The sequence below is a fragment of the Hyla sarda genome, chromosome 6 (assembly GCF_029499605.1).
Source record: "Hyla sarda isolate aHylSar1 chromosome 6, aHylSar1.hap1, whole genome shotgun sequence".
In the NCBI taxonomy this organism is placed as follows: Eukaryota; Metazoa; Chordata; class Amphibia; order Anura; family Hylidae; genus Hyla; species Hyla sarda.
Genome location: NC_079194.1, coordinates 13,678,439 through 13,700,264, shown reverse-complemented (window position 1 = coordinate 13,700,264; position 21,826 = coordinate 13,678,439). Strand labels below are relative to the sequence as shown.

Below are 21,826 nucleotides of genomic sequence, written 5' to 3'. Positions count from 1 at the left end.
TTTTAAATTATTTTATTGTATAAACGTAACACTAGTGGTAGTGATTAAAATATGTATTAGCCACCATACACTACTTATATTGCCGCATCCATTTATAGAGATGTATCACAAGTTGTAGTCCATATGTTCCTTTAGGCCACAATGTTCATTAGTGCGTTTTAAAATGCATATGAGAGTGTGCGTTTTCTACTTATTATTCAAGGTGCGCTAGTACATTTGTGACCTCTGTCTTCTGTACGCGCCTCCCACACACCTTGATTGTCCATGTGTGGTGACCGTACTGGTTATGTGCATGTATTAACAGAAGTATTGGATGTGCTTTTATTATTCATAGAGGTATTTCGATTGTGTGCCTCTATAGCAACTTAATGTCCATCTGTTAATGGCAAATTATGTCACAGTCTTTTAGATATTTGCACATAGAACGATGCATATTGCACATTATGATCATGTCTATTTGAATTATTGCACACACTTATTGCACATATTCCTTATTACACATAGCACTTATTGCACTTATCTCTTTTTCGGCTTCTTAAGTAGTTGGTGCTTCTAGTTTCTTTCGGATAGGAGCCTCTTTATAGGTAATTGCCGGTCCGACGCGTTTCCTCTTACGATTCTTCCGGGACTTGTTTTCGGCTTTTTATACTCCCCCTGTATCCTTTTTAGATGCGGCACTGATGACGGCCGTACTTCAAATGACTTCCCGCCGTGTTTTTATATCTGTAACTCCTCCTACTCCATAGTCACATGTTTTCCTCAGGTCCAATCATAATCTCTTACGTCAGGGCTTTTCCTTCAGTATCTTTTGCGATCGGGTTGGATCACCTGGGTGTTTTCGGGTGGGGAGTGTACACTATGCGCTCAGGTATGCTTTCCAGCCCTCGTTCTGAGCTCCGGTCTCCATCAATCAGGTAGGTGGCTTGCGTTTCATTCATTTTAACCCTTTATCATAAAGGGTTAAAATGAATGAAACGCAAGCCACCTACCTGATTGATGGAGACCGGAGCTCAGAACGAGGGCTGGAAAGCATACCTGAGCGCATAGTGTACACTCCCCACCCGAAAACACCCAGGTGATCCAACCCGATCGCAAAAGATACTGAAGGAAAAGCCCTGACGTAAGAGATTATGATTGGACCTGAGGAAAACATGTGACTATGGAGTAGGAGGAGTTACAGATATAAAAACACGGCGGGAAGTCATTTGAAGTACGGCCGTCATCAGTGCCGCATCTAAAAAGGATACAGGGGGAGTATAAAAAGCCGAAAACAAGTCCCGGAAGAATCGTAAGAGGAAACGCGTCGGACCGGCAATTACCTATAAAGAGGCTCCTATCCGAAAGAAACTAGAAGCACCAACTACTTAAGAAGCCGAAAAAGAGATAAGTGCAATAAGTGCTATGTGTAATAAGGAATATGTGCAATAAGTGTGTGCAATAATTCAAATAGACATGATCATAATGTGCAATATGCATCGTTCTATGTGCAAATATCTAAAAGACTGTGACATAATTTGCCATTAACAGATGGACATTAAGTTGCTATAGAGGCACACAATCGAAATACCTCTATGAATAATAAAAGCACATCCAATACTTCTGTTAATACATGCACATAACCAGTACGGTTACCACACATGGACAATCGAGGTGTGTGGGAGGCGCGTACAGAAGACAGAGGTCACAAATGTACTAGCGCACCTTGAATAATAAGTAGAAAACGCACACTCTCATATGCATTTTAAAACGCACTAATGAACATTGTGGCCTAAAGGAACATATGGACTACAACTTGTGATACATCTCTATAAATGGATGCGGCAATATAAGTAGTGTATGGTGGCTAATACATATTTTAATCACTACCACTAGTGTTACGTTTATACAATAAAATAATTTAAAAGGTTCCCTTTGCGCTATCAATTGTTCTATATATATATATATATATATATATATATATATATATATATATATATATTTTCCCAAATTAACTAATATCTCGGTATTACCCTCTAAAAATAGACCGTAAGTTGTATTAGTGAGAGGACATAATAACGTAACATCCCATATGCTGCTTAGGGCTCAGATTAGGCTCTGTCCCCTCTGTTAGGTGTATAGAGGGACTCCGCAGCAGAAATCTGTTCATCCCCCCCATACAATGTGGCCATTTGGAGTCCCAGATGTAGGAAATTAACTAATCCGAGCTCATACACTCATGAAAATACCCATCTGGCATATATAGGAGCAGCCGGCATTAAAAGCACACACAAAAAAAAAAAACAGGAGCGGAGTGTTCATAAACAGACAGCGTTTTTAGCAGTCGGCGTGTCAGGACCTCCAAGACTTTGAGTGACAGCGAGCGGAGCGGTACGAGGCTCGGGACAACGCGTAGGGCTGGATTAGGTTAGACGTAATTAGATCAGTCCGTCTCCATTCCGCCATATTTGCGTCTTCTGCATGTTCTTAATATGCTTGTTATTAGTTCACTACGGCCACGTTAAGTGCATTTCGGGGTCATCACCCAAGGTTAATTCTTTGTGGTTGAGTTACGTCCTGGCACGTTTTTTTTTTTGTTTTGTTTTTAAATGGGAACAAGTCTTCAACAAGTAGAGATTGTCATTTAAACCTTAAATGGGCCCTGTCTTTAAAATTAATTTTTGCTATTTCACTCCTTATGGTAAATAAAAAATCTTTGTTTAAAAATAAAATTAAAAAAAAGGAAGTTTTCTATGTTTTATTTGTGTTTAAAAAAGCTGCCACTAGGTGTCTCCCTACCTGTCCAGAGCACATTTCCCCTCCCATCTCTTGCACAGACTTTGGACTCCGGCTGGCCTGGCAGAAGTCTAAAACCAGGAAATGCTGGGGGGGGGGGGGTGCAGCCTTAACCAATCAGAGCTTATCTCACACTGAACTGCTCTGGGCTGTGTGTAGCAGAGTGAGGGAGGAAGTTCTCCCCTGTATGGCTTCAGATGATGTCACGCCTGCTGGGGAACGCCCCTTCCCAGTCTGTGAATCTGACTGAGCAGAAAATCCAGAGCAATATCAAGGTAGAAAACTAAAAAACAATAAAAATAAAGGCAGGGGGTGGTTTATCATGATGGGGGCAGTGACCTGGGAGGATTATAATATTCAACAAGATCATGACAGGTACTCTTTAAAGGGGTACTCATTTAGAATGCTGGTTGCAGGCGCCCGGGTTGTAACTTCACGATCACGCCCCTTGTGATGTCACGCCCCCTCCCATAGATTTGCATTGAGGGGGCGTTGCATGGCATCACGAGGGGCGTGGTCATGGCACATTCGGGAACGAAATGTTTTGAACGCTGGGGCAGCGGAGCGCCCCTTTAATTCTATTAATCCCTCAATGGCTTGAAATACCCCCCATATTGCGCAAACATTTTTGGGTTGAAAAACATTGGGGATATAGTCAAATATTCAAATTAGGGACATTTTTTTTTTTATTACGGTGTTAAATATGTTTCGGTTTGGTGCCACCCAGTACTTATTAGCTGCTGAATACTACAGAGGAAATTATTTTCTTTTTGGAACACAGAGCTCTCTGCTGACATCATGACCACAGAGCTCTCGGCTGACATCTCTGTCCATTTTAGGAACTGTCCAGAGCAGCATATGTTTTCTATGGGGATTTTCTCCTACTCTGGACCGTTCTTAAAATGGACAGAGGTGTCAGCCGAGAGCACTGTGGTCATGATGTCATCAGTGTTCCAAAAAGAAAGGAATTTCCTCTGTAGTGTTCAGCAGCTAATAAGTACTGGAAGGATTAAGATTTTTTAATAGAAGTAATTTACAAATCTGTTTAACTTTCTGGCACCAGTTGGTTAAAAAAAATTTAAAAAAAGTTTTCCACCGGAGTGCCCCTTTAACCCCTTAAGGACGCAGGACGTAAATGTACGTCCTGGTGAGGTGGTACTTAACGCACCAGGGCGTACATTTACGTCCTAAGCATAACCGCGGGCATCGGAGCGATGCCCGTGTCATGCGCGGCTGATCCCGGCTGCTGATCGCAGCCAGGGACCCGCCGGCAATGGCCGACGCCCGCGATCTCGCGGGCGTCCGCCATTAACCCCTCAGGTGCCGGGATCAATACAGATCCCGGCATCTGCGGCAGTTCGCGATTTAAATGAACGATCGGATCGCCCGCAGCGCTGCTGCGGGGATCCGATCATTCATAACACCGCACGGAGGTCCCCTCTCCTTCCTCCGTGCGGCTCCCGGCGTCTCCTGCTCTGGTCTGTGATCGAGCAGACCAGAGCAGGAGATGACCGATAATACTGATCTGTTCTATGTCCTATACATAGAACAGATCAGTATTAGCAATCATGGTATTGCTATGAATAGTCCCCTATGGGGACTATTCAAGTGTAAACAAAAATGTAAAAAAATGTAAAAGTAAAAAAAAAAGTGAAAAATCCCCTCCCCCAATAAAAAAGTAAAACGTCCGTTTTTTCCTATTTTACCCCCAAAAAGCGTAAAAAACATTTTTTATAGACATATTTGGTATCGCCGCGTGCGTAAATGTCCGAACTATTAAAATAAAATGTTAATGATCCCGTACGGTGAACGGCGTGAACGAAAAAAAAAAAGTCCAAAATTCCTACTTTTTTAATACATTTTATTAAAAAAAATTATAAAAAATGTATTAAAAGTTTTTTATATGCAAATGTGGTATCAAAAAAAAGTACAGATCATGGCGCAAAAAATGAGCCCCCATACCGGCGCTTATACGGAAAAATAAAAAAGTTAGAGGTCATCAAAATAAAGGTATTATAAACGTACTAATTTGGTTAAAAAGTTTGTGATTTTTTTTAAGCGCAACAATAATATAAAAGTATATAATAATGGGTATCATTTTAATCGTATTGACCCTCAGAATAAAGAACACATGTCATTTTTACCATAAATTGTACGGCGTAAAAACAAAACCTTCCAAAATTAGCAAAATTGCGTTTTTCGTTTTAATTTCCCCACAAAAATAGTGTTTTTTGATTGCGCCATACATTTTATGATATCATGAGTGATGTCATTACAAAGGACAACTGGTCACGCAAAAAACAAGCCCTCATACTAGTCTGTGGATGAAAATATAAAAGTTATGATTTTTAGAAGGCGAGGAGGAAAAAATGAAAACGTAAAAATTAAATTGTCTGAGTCCTTAAGGCCAAAATGGGCTGAGTCCTTAAGGGGTTAATTTCCATGGAGTTTTCATGCTGAATTCTGCGGTGTGAACATACCCTCGTTCTTTTTTGCGGAATTTCTGCAGCGGAAATTCCATTCACCACAATGTTAACTTCATGTAGTAGAATTTCCCTGTAGAACAAAGTCCATGCTTGGTGCTCGGACCCGTGCCCAGCAAGACGCTCGGCAATACTGCAGAATAAACAGGGGGTCCAGCACTACGATGATATGCAGCTTTATTCGGATAGACAACACACGGTAAAAGCGACAGTCCGACGCGTTTCGAGCGCATGCACAGGATTCCATTGAAGTGAATGGGCTATAAATTCCTGCAGTATTTAAATGCAGAATTCAGCGCAGAAATTCTGCGGAATGTTTGCACGGAAAATCTCTGCCAGCACTAAGCCCGCACGGAATGTACCGTCTCATGGATGGCTATGCATTCCGTGTGGACTCTTGGAATTTCCGTGCCGGAAAAACAATAAAAATGCATAATATAATAAATGCATAATATAATAAATGCATAATATAATAAATCTGTGTTTCCCAACCAGGGTGCTCTCCAGCAGTTGCAAACCTACAACTCCCAGCATGCCCGGACAGCCAAAGGCTGTCCGGGCATGCTGGGAGTTGTGGTTTTGCAACAGCTGGAGACACACTGTTTTGCCACAAAATGTGCAACTTTTTTTTCAGTCCCCTGTAACTTAACCCCTTAAGGACCAGACCAATTTTATTTTTTGCATTTTCGTTTTTTTCCTCCTCACCTTCTAAAAATCATAACTCTCTTATATTTCCATCCACAGACCCATATGAGGGCTTGTTTTTTGCATCACCAATTGTATTTTGTAATAACATCACTTATTTTACTTTTTATACATGTTTTATTTTTATTTATTTTTATAAAATGTGACAAAAAAGCTGCAATTTTGGACTTTTTTTTAAACGTTTATGCCATTCACCGTACGGGATAGGAGGTCGAGATAGGAGGACGGGATAGGAGGACGGGATAGGAGGACGGGATAGGAGGACGGGATAGGAGGTCGGGATAGGAGGTCGGGATAGGAGGTCGGGATAGGAGGTCGGGATAGGAGGACGGGATAGGAGGACGGGATAGGAGGACGGGATAGGAGGACGGGATAGGAGGACGGGATAGGAGGACGGGATAGGAGGACGGGATAGGAGGTCGGGATAGGAGGACGGGATAGGAGGACGGGATAGGAGGACGGGATAGGAGGACGGGATAGGAGGACGGGATAGGAGGACGGGATAGGAGGACGGGATAGGAGGTCGGGATAGGAGGACGGGATAGGAGGTCGGGATAGGAGGTCGGGATAGGAGGTCGGGATAGGAGGACGGGATAGGAGGACGGGATAGGAGGACGGGATAGGAGGACGGGATAGGAGGACGGGATAGGAGGTCGGGATAGGAGGACGGGATAGGAGGAGGGGATAGGAGGTCGGGATAGGAGGACGGGATAGGAGGTCGGGATAGGAGGTCGGGATAGGAGGACGGGATAGGAGGTCGGGATAGGAGGTCGGGATAGGAGGACGGGATAGGAGGACGGGATAGGAGGACGGGATAGGAGGACGGGATAGGAGGACGGGATAGGGGGTCGGGATATGGGGTCGGGATATGACAACAATATATGAGGACGGGATATGAAGACAAAAGCTTCCTCCTCTGTTGATTTTCCTCCCCAACAAGGATTAGGAAGGAAAAACCGGGCAATGCCGGGTCCTCAGCTAGTATATAAATATATACACACACACATATATATATGTATTTAAAAAAAATATGAAACACTAATCTTATTTAATTCCCCCGAAAGTGTAAATGAAGACATATATGGAATGATAAGATACAGGGATAAAATAATAACAATGTATTTATAGACCGCCACGTCTTCTGTACAGATGCTCGGTTATGAATAATTCACTGACAATTATATAAGATGAAGATCTCGGAATATGTTCCTTATCATCAGATTCTCCCTTCGCTCTTTCGTGGAGTTCTATCTAGTGGACGCACTCTTCATGTCTTGGGGGGCATTCACACTACGGAATGTCCAGCTGGAATGGTGTTGCAGGATTGCAGTGAAAGATCTAACCTATATATAGATAACAAAGGATCTACCATTCACAATAGATGATGTCACAGCACCAGACCTCCCCAACCCTGCACGGTGACCTCTGCACAGACTACACAACATGCCCACAACGCTCTCCCATGAAAGTCAATAGGTGAGGTCACAGCTCACCTCCTCCTCTTCCCTGGACACTGGCAGACATACAGATCACAAAGCATGCCTAATCAATCAACAGGAGATGTCACAGCTTTAAACCTCCTTTTTTCCTGCACAGGTCACACAGCATGCCCACAACATTCTCCCCTAGACATCAATAGGTGATAGCCACAGCTCATGTCTTACCCTTCCCAGAACACTGATTGGGCATGTTCCGTGACCTGTATTTAGGTCAATCAATTGATGATGTCACCGCTTCTGAGCTTCTCCTCCTGCAAAGGTCATAGAGAATGGCCACAACACTCTCCTATAAAATTCTATGAAAACAATTGAAAAGACTATTGTTTTGTATGACCATGTGGCTGCTGTAAAGCATATTTCTAAGTACTGTTATCAGCAGTATAGCCAAGATGGCTGCCGCCCCACGCCCACCCCACAATAACCATGTACAGAAAATAGAATAAAATCAGAAAGTATAAAATCAGATGAAAGAAAAGAATATAAATCCCTATCACAGTTATATATATATATATATATATATATATACACACACACACATATACACACACACATATATCCATATATATACAAATATATATATATATATATATATATATATATACACACACACACACACACATATATCCATATATATCCAAATATATATATATATATATATATATATATATACACACACACACATATATATATCCATATATATATACATACACACTTCTTAAATTACAGAAAGAAAAACTGAGTAATGTTCATTTATTGTTAACCTACTTTACAAGTTGCGGCGAATGATGAATGTAAAGTGCGCCATATTTCCGTGTAGGGTTAATCTCAGAGGATGGATGAGCGTCTCGGCGTCCAGGGCCGCGGCTTGTTAAGGGACCCCACGGTTTGTAATTAGTCCCCTATATAGCTGCAATATTCCCCATAATTCTGCCCATCTGGGTTGTATTATTCTGCCATATTACACACAGGATATAAATACAACTTTTTTTTTTTTTTTTTTTTTTTATGCAACACCATTCATTTAATAAACTGCTTCAATTAAGGCTTGTAAAGAGGTTCCCAATGACCCCTGCATATCCATCTAAGCAAGATAAAACATCAGGTAGCTGCAATTGTGCGCTGCAAAACGATCCTGGCACTAGAGGCGACACAATATTTAGAGGCAATTAAGCATTATATTTGTGAGCAGATTTTTGGCTTTTTATTATGCCGTTATACAAGGCGTCAGGAGAAAAAATCCCAATACATCAGGATAATAACTCTCAGGGCCGGCTCCTGGTCTACCCATCTGTAGGGTGGCACCTTTACTTCGTACCAACGCAGTGTTTCCCAACCAGGGTGCCTACAGCTGTTGCAAAACTACAACTCCCAGCATGCCCGGACAGCCAGCGGCTGTCCGGGCATGCTGAGAGTTGTAGTTTTGCAACATCTGGAGAGCCACAGGTTTGAAAATAAAAAACAAAAACCATATTGGACATATTAGCACCAACCCCCTGAGGACGCCACTGATCAATAAAATGTCAGTAGTTGAGGTCACAGCTTACCTTCTCCCCTTGACTTAACTCTGACCACCATACAGGTCACAGAGCGTGCCCAGTCAATCAGTTGGCGATCTCACAGATCACATCCTTTCCATGCACAGGTCACAGAGCATGCCCAGTGAGGAACATCAGATAATGGAGAGTCACAGAACCGAGCTTAACTTCTTATCAAATGGCACTGACCTTAGAGCACAACACCTTAGCGAGCATGTAGGTTAATGGTAGCGGGTCATCAGCCTTGAGGTCATTCCGGTAGGTGTGGGACACATCCTGGGATGGAGACTTAAAATAAAAGGTAAATGAGACCCTTCTGTCGGCGCTTCACCCAAGACAGCAGTTTACAAAAAACAATGCATTACGATCCTGGACTAGGATCTTCCTCAGGTATATTAAAAAATACATAACAATGAGTTTTATACAGGTTATGCAAATCCTCTCACTGCACAGGTCACAGAGCTTGCCCACAACACTCTCCTCTAGAAGTCAATAGGTGATAATCACGGCTCATCTCCTCTCCTTTGGCTGTCTGGACATGCTGGGAGTTGTAGATTTACAACAGCTGAAGAGCAACAAGTTGGAAAAGACTGCAATAAGGAATGAGAAAACATTCTGGACTCATAAATAGTATTAGCACCAACCCCCTGAGGACGCCACTGATCAATAAAATGTCAGTAGGGAAGGTCAGAGCTTACCTTCTCCCCTTGACTTAACTCTGACCACCATACAGGTCACAGAGCATGCCCAGTCAATCAGTTGGTCCTCAGGGGGTTGGTGCTAATACTATTTATGAGTCCAGTATGTTTTCTCATTCCTTATTGCAGTCTTTTCCAACTTGTTGCTCTTCAGCGGTTGTAAATCTACAACTCCCAGCATGTCCAGACATGTCTGTGCAGTTCCCGAGACAAGCAGAGATGTCAGCAGAGAGCACTGTTGTCAGACAGAAAAGAACAACTCAACTTCAGCAGCTGATAATTATTGGAAGGATTAATATTTTTCAATAGAAGTAATTTACAAACCTGTTTAACTTTCTGGAGCCTGTTGATATATAATTTATTTTTTTCCTGGAATACACCTTTAAAGGTCTGGATTGGGGTCTTTTTTAGGAGTCTAGCCTGGGGTCTGATCAGGCTGGTGCAAATGATGACACAATGGAATTTCCTACGTTTGTAGCAATTCAAAAGGGTATTTTGTCCTGAAACATTTATGGGACCTCTCCATGTATTGCTAGAATAGACTACCCTTGCACCGCGCCTTCCCGGTCATGTGAGTTACTTCTATTAATTACCTCTATTAAAAAAATCTTAATCCTTTCAGTACTTATTAGCAGCTTTTTGAATTTCTTTTTTGTCTTGTCCACAGTGCTCTCTATTGACACCCCTGTCCGTGTCAGGAACTGTCCAGAGCAGCGTAAGGTTGCTATGAGGGTTTTCTCCTGCTCTGGACAGTTCCTGATACGGGCATCAGTTGTTAGCAGAGAGCCCTGTGGACAAGACAAAAAATAAAAAAGAAAAAAAAGAAATGAATTTTCTCTGTAGCATAAAGCTGCTAATAAGTACTGGAAGGATAAAGATATTTTTTAATAGAAGTAATTTACAAATCTGTTTAACTTTCTGGCACCAGTTGATAAAAAAAACAAACCTTTTTTTTCCACCGGAGTACCCCTTTAACTCCTATAGTTACCCAACTACCAAATAAACCAAAAACAGAACACGCAAACTCCACGACTCTATTATTCTACTTTGGGTTTCAACACAGGACCCCGGTATAGGGCAACAGAACCAACCACTGATCCATCGTACTGTCCTTTGATATCGTATATTGGTCCTGTTCCCCCAAATAGGGCTGATCTGCGATAACAGATACGTGCACTCTATGAATGGCGCAGCCGCACTCACCTACGCCAAAGACTCGCATTCAACCCCAGCGACATCTGCGTGGAGCGTGCACATTACCGCGTGGAGCGTGCACATTACTGCGTGGAGCGTGCACATTACCGCGTGGAGCGTGCACATTACTGCGTGGAGCGTGCACATTACTGCGTGGAGCGTGCACATTACCGCGTGGAGCGTGCACATTACTGCGTGGAGCGTGCACATTACCGCGTGGAGCGTGCACATTACCGTATGTTTAGTTATTACTTGTAAATATTCTGGATTTCTCCCACTTATTAAACAACTGTCTCAGGTTAATGGATGTCCTGCTACCAGCGGCCATAGTGTGGGTGCATCCGCCTGCGATAAATAGGTCCCGTTGGGACCAGTGGTTGATGGGAGGAAATCATTTTTTGTGTACAGCGCTGCAGAATTTATTGGACTGAGTAAATAATGCATAATAAAGAAATAAGAGCAATAAATCTATAGAGATAAAAATATGGGTCCTTTCTATCAACTTGGCTTCATTAGAAGACGCGGCTTTCCCATTAAAAATGGTTCATCCATTTCTATCCTTCTGTAGGGGCCTCTGCCAACTCTATTGTTGGGTAAAGCCAGAAGCTGTCGCCGCGTCCCCGTGGTGTCCCCGATGCTCCGGCAAGGCCTCTGCTTCCCCGGCATCCTCGCTCTCAGTCGCCGCCATCATGTCGCTACGAACGCCGGTCCTATTGGATGACGGGACGGCGTGCGCAGCGACGTGATGACGAAGATGGAGAGCAACGACGATGCAGGGAATCCCGAAGAGGACGCGCCGGAGCCCCAAGGACAGGTAAGTGATCGTCAGCGGACCACACGGGGCACCGTAAACGGCTATTCGGGGGCAGCTGAAGCAGTCTGCGCTGCCGGATAGCCGTTTATGCGATGGCCCCGACATACAAAAGCATCGTATGTTGATGCCGCCTTCACCATGTAACGGCCTCTGAGTGATCGTATGCTGAAATGATCGTATGTCGGGGCCATCGTAGGTCGGGGGGTCACTGTACCAGTCAGCCCTACCTAAGCAATTTTCAGTTTTTACTTTGCAGTGGTCCAGGATTCTTCATTATGTGATGTCCCGGTACGGGATATGCATCCCACAGTCCTATCAGTTTGAGTCCCTGCACGTCCCCAGGACTCTCCTGCACTGAACCCCCATAATGTAATTAGTTGTACATTGAATGTAAAGGACCTTTGATATGGTCACATGGTTGTTAGTTACATGATAATGGTGGTCACATGTTCAATTCACATGTTTGTTACCAGGAGAGCACCAGCTAACCAGGTGACCTGAAGCTTGACCTATGGGCTCCTTGCTCAGCCCCCCTTTATAAGGAAGAGAGGAGCTGTAATCTGCTTCTTTTGCTCTTACCACACATTCTCTGCTGAGTTGAAGTCCAGTCCAGACGTCTCAGAGCCAGTGTCCAGCACATCCGGAGGCCTCAAGCCTAAATTACAGCCAGTCAGTAAGTTAAGTCATCTCTGTCTGCAGTTAAGTCTATTATAGTCAGCGTGGTTCTCCTAGAGTCTGTCAAAGTCACTACAAGTCCCAGCAAGCTGCAAGGACCCTTGTGTTACTGGTCACCTCTCTGGGATCCTGGCCGAGCTGTAAAGACTGTTACCAGGGGCATACCTAGAGCATTTGGCACCCGGGGCGGACCCTATGTTTGGTATACAACCCCCCCCCCCCCTACACACACACACACGCACCCCCCTTAATTACACCCCCTCCCTTCCCTCCCCCCAGGGGCGGACTGACAACACTCGGGGCCCCCGGACCAAAAAAAGGCAAGGGCCCTTGCTAGGCTCTGCAGCTCGTCAATCTTCTGCCACGCTCCTATTCCACCCAAATCCCACACCCAATAAATTAAAATTTATATATGTAAGAAACACTTTAACGTAGGTAAATTTCCATGACCAATAATACTGGTATACAAGGAGTAAATATATACCACCACACAATAACTGGATAATACCGCCATACTGTATAAAACCACTATACACAGACCAGTATACTATATAGGATCTGTATACAATATAAGTGATTATATACAGGACCATATGGCGGTAGATATCAGCTGTACACAGGATGTGTATACCATATAAGTGATTACAGTTACATTTTTGGACTCACAATTATGTATTTTCTGATCCGCGGCGTCCTCTTTCCTTTTCTTCTCCGTCCAGATAAGACCACCATGTGGATCTCTTAACATCTGCAGGCCCTACACAATCTTTCCATCTATAGGCCCACAAACTGTAATAATGCCCTCCTTGGTGTCTTGCACAGTAAAAGGGCAGGTAGGTAGCCAGGTAACCCCCTCTTTCCCATAGGTATATGCAGAGCTACACCCCCCCTCTTTCCCATAGGTATATGCAGAGCTATACCCCCACCCTCCTTCCCATAGGTATATGCAGAGCTATACCCCCACCCTCTTTCCCATAGGTATATGCAGAGCTACACCCCCCCTCTTTCCCATAGGTATATGCAGAGCTACCCCCCTCTTTCCCATAGATATATGCAGAGCTACACCCCCCTCTTTCCCATAGGTATATGCAGGGTTACCCCCCCCCCCCTCTTTCCCATATGTATATGCAGAGCTACCCCCCCCCTCTTTCCCATAGGTATATGCGGAGCTACACCCCCCCCTCTTTCCCATAGGTATACGCAGAGCTATACCCCCACCCTCTTTCCCATAGGTATATGCAGAGCTATACCCCCACCCTCTTTCCCATAGGTATATGCAGAGCTACACCCCACCCTCTTTCCCATAGGTATATGCAGAGCTACACCCCACCCTTCCCCATAGGTATATGCAGAGCTACACCCCCCTCTCCCTCCCTTTCCCATAGGTATATGCAGAGCACCCCCCCTCTCCCTCCCTTCCCTATAGGTATATGCAGAGCACCCCCCCTTCCCTATAGGTATATGCAGAGCACCCCCTCTCCCCCCTTCCCTATAGGTATATGCAGAGCTACACCCCACCCTTCCCCATAGGTATATGCAGAGCTACACCCCCCCTCTACCTCCCTTTCCAATAGGTATATGCAGAGCACCCCCTCTCCCTCCCTTCAATATAGGTATATGCAAAGACCCCCCCTCTCCCTCTCTTCCCTATAAGTATATGCAGAGCACCCCCCCTTTCCCCCCTTCCCTATAAGTATATGCAGAGCACCCCCCCCCCCTTCCCTAGGTATAGGCAGGGTTAAAAAAATAAAATTAAAAAAGGATGCTCACGTGATATCCCACGCAGCGATCTCCTCAGCTGCCCGTGTCTTTTCCCCTCCACAGTATGTGCGCCGATGAGTGATGTCACCGGCGCCTGTACAGCGTGCTGCGTGGGGGCGGAGGTCACGTCTCCTCTGTGTAAGCTTCAGATGCGGCTCACACAGAGGGGACGCCTTCTCCTGTATATGCGTTCATCGCGCATACAGGAGAATGTAGCGCTGTCTGCTGGGGTCCCGGACCTCATTGGCGGCGGCGGGTCAGTCCGCCCGTGGCACCCCCCTTGAGAGTGGCACCCGGGGCAGACATGCTGGGAATTGTAGTTGTGCGGCACGGGGAGTGTGTGTTAGATGGATGGGGAGATATGCAAGCTTGTCACCCGCTTGCATATCTCCCCCAAGCCCTGCTACATGACTGCAACTCCCATTATGTCCTTACTGTAAGGGCATGCTGGGAGTTGTAGTCATGCGGTGCGGGCGGGAAATGTACTTACCTATTTTTTCTCTCCTCATTTCAGATCCGTGTATTTTGTGGACGATGAGGACCAGTTTATTTTTTGTTAATTAAATGGTTAATGAGGGCTTGTGGGGGAGTGTTTTTTGGAATAAGTTTTTTACACATTTTTTTTACTTACTTTACAGGCTTAATAGTGGAAGCCATCTTGTAGACAGAATCCATTACTAGGCCGGGCTTAGCGTTAGCCCCAAAAACAGCTAGCTTTAACCCCCGATTATTACCCCGGTACCCACCGCCACAGGGGTGCCAGGAAGAGCTGGTACCAACAGGCCCGGAGCGTCAAAAAATGGCGCTCCTGGGCCTAGGTGGTAACAGGCTGGCGTTATTTAGGCTGGGGAGGGCCAGTAACAATGGTCCTCGCCCACCCTGGTAAGGTCAGGCTGTTGCTGCTTGGTTGGTATTTGGCTGAGAATGAAAATTTGTTTTTTTCCCCATAAATAAATAATAATAGAAAAACGCATAGGGTTCCCCATATTTTCATTCTCAGCCAAATATCAACCAAGCAGCAACAGCCTGACCTTACCAGGGTGGGCGAGGACCATTGTTACTGGCCCTCCTTAGCCTAAATAATGCTAGCTTGTTACCACCTAGGCCCAGGAGCGCCATTTTTGATGCTCCAGGCCTGTTGCTACCAGCTCTTCCTGACACCCCGTTGGGTACCAGGGTAATAATCGGGGGTTAGCGCTAGCTGTTTTTGGGGCTAATGCTAAGCCCCGGCTTAGTAATGGACTCAGTCTATAAGACAACAATTTCAGAAGGGAGTGCGGAATCCCATAGAAGTCTATGGGCTTTAATATGGAAATAATATGGAATATGGAAATTCTGCCGTGTGAATAGACCCTAAGGAAATCCTGAAAACATGATCTTTTGATAGGGTCTTGAGGACAGCACTTTTTAGCCTAGTCCTGTTTGTCTTGTGTTCTGCCAGTACTCATGGTCGATTTTAATCCTGTTTAGTTTGTACTTGTACCCTGACTTGTAGTCTTATTCGTGTTTTGTACTCCTCCATGGTATGGGTCCTGATTCACTGCTGCTTTTGCTTTGCCCCTATCCCTGGTGTGTGTAGTATTTCTGCTTATTCTTGTTAGAACCTGAACCTATATTCTGATCCGTTTGTATTTTGAAACCTGCCATGGTATAGGTCCTGATCCATTGTTTCTTTTGCTTTGCCCCTATGCCTGGAGTTGTTTCTGTGTTTAGTCTTGTGTTATCCTGTTCCAGTGTATCCTTATCTGTATATATTTATCCTTGATAAACTGTTTTGTCATTACTCTCATTCCTGCTGTACATTAGTTTGGTCCTGAACCTTTAGTCAGTATGCCATATACTTGCCGCTATACCTTCCTGATATCCGCTTGTTTCTATTTTGTATTCCTGCTGTGGTAATGGCGGGGTGTGTGGTGCAGGGCAGATGTTGTTGCAGATGGTATTAACCCCTTGGTTTTGTGATGCCAGGGCTTGGTTTAGCCTTAACCACCCGAAGGTATGCCGCTGGATTTTGGGCTCAGCACAGGGGCAATGAAGACACTGACGCCAAGTTACGGACAACGGTAGCTTTACTGAGGGTAGACAGATGTTACAGTCTATGCAGTACAGCCAGGGCCCAAGGAGGTGACCAGTGACACAGAGACCTCACAGGTTTGCTGGGACTTGAATTAGACAGGAGAATGTAGTGCAGGCAACGCTGGATAGAAAGAAGACTTGACTGACAGGACTGTGACTTACTTTGCACTTGACTTGTAGGTGCAGAACTTGACTAAGGGCCTCCAACGTTCTGGACACACACACTAAGACGACTTGACTGCACTGGACCTCAGGAACAAGAGAGAGGCTAGCTCCACCCAGGGTTTATATGAGGAGACTAGCAGGGAACCCATAGGTCCCCTTTTGGGTCAGCTGGTCACTAGTACCTCCTGGGTAACAATCACATTGTACATATATTAAAGATACAACACATAATATAATACACAACTTATATACATGGGGTAAACAACTGCAGGGGGCCCTGACAGGGCAGGAAAGGTACAGGGAAGCACCATACCATACTGGGCAACCACACTGCCGTTATACAGTATGCTGCTTCCCTGTCTGTTAACCCTTCATATCGTGACCTCTTTTCCTAACCTCTGTACAGTTCTGTTTATTATTTAGACTTGTGCCGCCCCTGCACTTTAGTCCAGCGGAGGGACCGGCACCCAGTTGTGGAACCGATGTCTAGGGAGGCTACGCCCTGCATCCCTGATTAAATAATTCTGAAAGTCATTACAAAAGGCTCCTCCGATCCGAGAATAAGAAATAATAGATGTTCAAACTTCCAAGATAAAGGAAGGAAATATAGGCCATGTTCTTTCTAGTTAAAAAACTTTGAGAATTATTTGTCTGGCGAACTCCAGGAAGTCATTTTCTCCCACCATGCGTTTGTTTAACCAAGTGAAATTGGTTGTAAGCATTTAATACCACTTTTTCTCCTTGCCTTGATTTTAATGCCGTCATGCCGGGTGAAACCGACGAGATTTCCTAGTAATTCACCCTGGAGGTTATACAATAAATGAGGGGAGAGAAAAAAAAAAAAGAAAAAAGAGGAAAATAAACTGAGCATTTCTTTTATACAGGGGGAACAGGCAATAAAAAGCAACTTTATTAAAAAGCATTACTATTTCCTTACAAGGTTTTACTAGCCGGGGCAGAACATCGCTCTGGGTGACTATTTTAAAGCAGCTATTATTGAAAAATCTGTTCAGTGGGTGTGGAAGGCCAAGCCCGGGTCACCCCAGTCAGTCAGACGCTTCTGTGGGTGGTATGGGAAGGGGACGCGTCAGCCGTAGGCCGAATACAGATGGAAATCCCAGAAAGCGTGAACGTTATCGGAGCCATTATAGGGATTCAGACGGCGGTAATCTAGAACGGTAATTACAATAAAAAAGGATTTGTCTTGTTCTTGCCGGCGTTGGAAGGCGACGGTTGGTGGCCGGACACGTACTGGAATAGATAGATGGATTCAGATGACAACCTTCAGATTTATGGGGGAGCCGCAGGTTCTCGGACTTTTGCAAATTGGAACCGCGTAAAATGGAGCTCGGAGGGGGATAGAGGGAAATGGGCTAGTGAGGGGGAAAATTAAACTTTCCTTTTCAACCTATTTTTTTGGTTTAGCTTGATAGGAGACAGAAGAACTGACACGGTTCATAATGGAGGAAATGGCCATTATTGGATTCTGTAATTTACTTGTGAACGCAACAATGTAACATTGTACCAAGGGATATTGTCCAAGTTGCCTAGAATACAGTGATCCCTCAACTTACAATGGCCTCAGGTTACAATATTTTTGGTCTATTCTGGACCATTGTAAGTTGAAACCAGACTCAACATTCAATGTATGGACAGTCCAGATCTGTGAAACGTGTCAAGGGCTAAAATAACCGACCAATCAGAATGGGCATTCACTGGTAAAACACCTGTATTACTGAAGTGTATGCACTGACTGGTGTCTGGTAGCGCCTCCTACAGTACAGGGAGGTATTACATGTTCTGTACTCTTTACCTGTATTACTGAAGTGTATACACTGACTGGTGTCTGGTAGCGCCTTCTACAGTATAGGGAGGTATCACATGTTCTGTACTCTTTACCAGTATTACTGAAGTGTATGCACTGACTGGTGTCTGGTAGCGTCCCCTACAGTACAGGGAAATATTACATGTTCTGTACACTTTACCTGTATTACTGAACTGTATGCACTGACTGGTGTCTGGTAGCGCCCCCTACAGTACAGGGTGGTATTACATGTTCTGTACTCTTTACCTGTATTACTGAACTGTATGCACTGACTGGTGTCTGGTAGCGCCCACTACAGTACAGGGTGGTATTACATGTTCTGTACACTACCTGTACCAGGATTACCAGGATTGGACACCAGGTGAGGTCGGCTCCATTTTACATTTTTAGGACATTGCGTGTACTATACAGGACCCTGAAGAAGCTCCTGTCCTCTACATAGACCAGTGTTTCCCAACCAGGGTGCCCCCAGCTGGTGCAAAACTACAACTCCCAGCATGCTGGGAGTTGTAGTTTTGCAACAGCTGGAGGCACCCTGGTTGGGAAACGCTGACATAGACAGTGATTTACAGTTTCCAGCAGATCTTTCTTACTTTTATATGGAAGGATTTGTTTTATCTATATTAGTTTTCTGCTTATTTTTCTTTAATCCTCACTTTTTTCCTATTTTCGGATGACATTTTGGGGGCTTCAGAATCAATTACCAGGTTTCCATAGAGTTATGGTCTCAACATACAATGGTTTCAACATACAATGGTCGTCCCGGAACCGTTTAATATTGTAACTTAAGCGACTACTGTACAGCTAAAATACGAGCAGTGGTCCCCAAACTATGGCTCTCCAGATGTTGTAAACAATTCCTCTCCCCTACTATGTTCTCTCATCACTTCCTGGCTGAGCAGTTGCGCAGTATTACAATTCCCAGAATGCATTACTTTCTCCAGCTCTTTATTACAGCCCTCACATAGGGTTGCCACCTTTCTTGAAAAAATAAAATAAAATACCGACCATGCTAATTTGCATAATTAATTATACAAGCCTCACAAAAGCTCCGCCCATGTCCAGTCACTCCAGTTGATTCCCCCCCGTACCGCACTCTTACTCATTTGAATTGATCCCCCCCATCTGAACCCCGTATCATAACCATTCCAATTGATTTATCCCCCCCCCTCACCCACCGATCCCCCTGTGCCGTAACAATTTAACCATTTCAATTGATCCCTCCATACTCTTTGGCAGGGCCAGGGCAGTGGGGCTAAGGGCGCATCATTTGATCCTGTCCGCATCGGCCGGGGCCATTACAGACTTTTGCATTTTTTTTTTCTACAAAATTACTGGCAAAGGCCTTAAAATGCCGGCTGTGCCACTAAAATACATTGCCGGAAGGCAACTCCACCCTCACACCTTGCCCATTTCCATTTAAACAGAACTCCAGCCAGTTCCCTGCCTAGACCTGCTGCAGAGCATTGCACCTGCTGCATTTATTTCCTGTCTGCTTCTTTCCCTGTGGCATGGCTCAGCCTAAGCTAACAAGGTCTAAAACACTCATTCCTCCCAAAAGTCCCAATGGGGACCACACCACAGTGACAATGAAAAGACTACACAACTTCCTGTCAAGAGAGAGGGGGGATGATCATGATCATGGAGCTTAGGCCAACAAATTGAATGTTAAGGTTATCTCACGTTTAAAGGGGTACTCCGGCGCTAAGACATCTTATCAGATGCCTGATCGCGGGGGTCCCGCCGCTGGAACGCCCCCTCCATAGGCTTGCTTTTTAAATCAACTGGTGACAGAAAGTTAAACAGATTTGTAAATTGCTTCTATAAAAAAAAATCTTTTGGAACACAGAGCTCTCTGCTGACATCACGAGCACAGTGCTCTCTGCTGACATATCTGTTCATTTTAGGAACTGTCCAGAGCAGCATATGTTTGCTATGGGGATTTTCTCCTACTCTGGACAGTTCTTAAAATGGACAGAGAGGTCAGCAGAGAGCACTGTGTTCGTGATTTCCTCTGTAGTATGCAGCAGCTAATAAGTACTGGAAGGATTAAGATTTTTTAATAGAAGTAATATACAAATCTGTAACTTTTCTGGCACCAGTTGATTTTAAAAAAAATTTAAAAAAAAGTTTCCCACTGGAGTACCCCTTTAGAATGTCAATGTGCCAAATTCCTGTAGGAGTGGTAACCCTAGGTCTGGCTGAGGGATGGGACTAACATGCACCGAATTTTCCCCACTATTTGAGCGCGCGCCTCTAGTTGTTCAGCTTTTTGTCTAGGATTTCATATAGATCTGGCTGGATGCAGTCCTGGTGCAAGGATTTTTGCCACCCAGGGCGAAAGCTAATTTTTCTGCCCCTTGATTTGCATTGAGGGGGCATGACGTTATGTCAAAAGGGGCATGCCCGTTATGTCACGACCCCCTTGCCCCGCTCCAAGCATTTGGAACAAAATGTTCCGAACGCTGCGGCAGCAGAGTACCCCTTTAAGGCCTAGATGGCCCATTGCTTATGATACAATGGATCCTTGTGCAATGTTTTTATTCAAAGTACCCTTATGGTAGCTTAACATGGACAAAACACACATTTTTTGATGGGGAAAAAAACCGATTGTTGGCTCAATGGTTTGCACTATTACCTTGCAGCGCTGAGGTCCTGGGTTCAAATCCCAACAAGGACAACATCTGCAAGGAGTTTGTATGTTCTCGCCGTGTTTCTGTGGGTTTCCTCTGGGTACTCCAGTTTCCCCCCCCCCCCCCCAACATTTTGAAAAGTGGAATTTAGAGATTCTGAGCCCCAACGGGGACAGGGTCCAGTTTGTGTGTACAGCGCTGCAGAATCTGTGAGCGCTATATAAAAATAAAGAATTATTATTATTATCTTACTAGTTACCTGCTTTGACACTATCATTGAAATCCTTGGGATCATCAGGACTTGACCCCTTTGTGCTGACAGTGGATCCGAGAAAACCACAACGTGGCACGTGTGCCGAACAAGTCACACTCCATAAAATGCACAAATGGCTTAAAAAAAATGTAAATTGCATTCTAATATATTTCAAAAGGAAATAAGTTTATTAGTTAAAACATATACAGTATAATACAGAGACCAGCAATACATTACAAAAACTACATTTACTCGTCCTATTTTAATCAGCATTCAAAAAACCTCACGAACATACATCTCTTTATATGTGCAAACTTTTAGCAAAACGTAAAAAAAAAAAAACACAACAAAAAACAAAATACTAATTAAAAAGTAGCTCCCTAAAAAAAAAACCACAAACCTTTTAATAAATGCTTATTTGAAATGTATTACATTTACATATGCAAAAATTATATGCAAAAATATGCCATCTCGGATAATTATAGTTTCGAACCAGTAGCCGTGTTGCATAGAATGTTGCTGTGTACTGGGTTTAATATTCCTTGTTAAAATTAATGACTTTGCTGTGGAAATCATGTAGAACTACACCGCAGAAAAAGACAAGAATTCCTAGATCAACACCTCCAGTCTTCATCTTGAGCCCGTTTCGGCAAAAACAGTAAAGCCGGTCATGCACATTAGATGGTTGACCGGTTCTACCAAGATCAATGGGTTTGGTCAACAATCTGACGTGCATTG

At 44.2% G+C, this 21,826-nt stretch overlaps 1 protein-coding gene across 2 annotated transcripts in view; it reads right to left on the bottom strand.

The window, feature by feature from the left end:
* Positions 1–21,826, bottom strand: part of LOC130275340 (uncharacterized) — a 505,363-nt gene that overhangs the window by 82,229 nt on the left and 401,308 nt on the right. The gene's annotated exons all lie outside the window — the stretch shown is intronic.